The following is a 1,097-nucleotide window of genomic DNA, read 5'->3' on the forward strand; positions in this document are numbered from 1 at the left end:
TAGGGATCTAGGGATGGGAGGAAGGTATTGATATCAAAGGGGTGAGGATTTAAAGCAAAAATTGAAAAAGAAAGGACAACTGGGTTGGCACGGTTTTTGTATATATTTATATATACTTACATATATATATATATATATATATATATATATATTTATGTATGTATGTATATACTTGTGTGTGTATACAATGGTGATGTCATGGTGCATTTATGAATTGGATACAATGGTTTTATACAGCATTAGCATCATCTCAATCAACAACAATTATCATATCATACCTGTAATGTGATGTGACATAGTAATTGTGTGTGTGTGTTTGTGTTTGTCTGTTTGCACATGTGTGTGTGTGTGTGCACAGAATCTTTGTGACTGTCAACTACCTGTGGTGTTTCAGGAGAGCAAGGTGGTATGTAATAACATACAACACACACAAAAAAAAGACTAAAAAAAAAAATTAAAAAATAAAGAGCCGGCTTAAAATGCCTGTTCCTTTCTCCTCCTCCTCCTCCTTCTTTTTCTTCTTGATTGGCTACTACTTGATCTTTATCCATTCTTGTTTCCAGCTATCTCTACTGCAATGGCTAGTGTTTTCAATGCACAAAAAAACCGAAGCACACTGCAGCATCATTGGTGTGCTTGTGCACATGTGTGCACATGTGCACACATATATGAGGTGCATTTATTTTTTTTTTTTTTTTATGTATGTATGTATGTATGTATGTCTACCTATATGTATGTATGTATGTTCATTGTACACACACATCCATACATTGAAAAACAATCACATGCACAAACATATACACATCCTTTTGTTACATACATTCATTACATACATATATAAAAACATTCATATAACTCATGTATGCAGTTTCACACAAACTCATTCCCATGTGTATGTGTGTGTATATATATATACTCACATACATACACGTGTGTGTGTGTATATATATATATATATATATATACAGTGACGATGATGCTAGTGTTGCTGTTTCCCAGCATGGCTATAACTGTGAATGACTAAAGCCAATAAAAAGAGTATGTGTGTGTGTATGTATATATATATATATATACATATATATATATATATATATATA

The sequence above is a fragment of the Octopus bimaculoides genome, chromosome 14, assembly GCF_001194135.2.
Source record: "Octopus bimaculoides isolate UCB-OBI-ISO-001 chromosome 14, ASM119413v2, whole genome shotgun sequence".
NCBI classification, from domain to species: domain Eukaryota; kingdom Metazoa; phylum Mollusca; class Cephalopoda; order Octopoda; family Octopodidae; genus Octopus; species Octopus bimaculoides.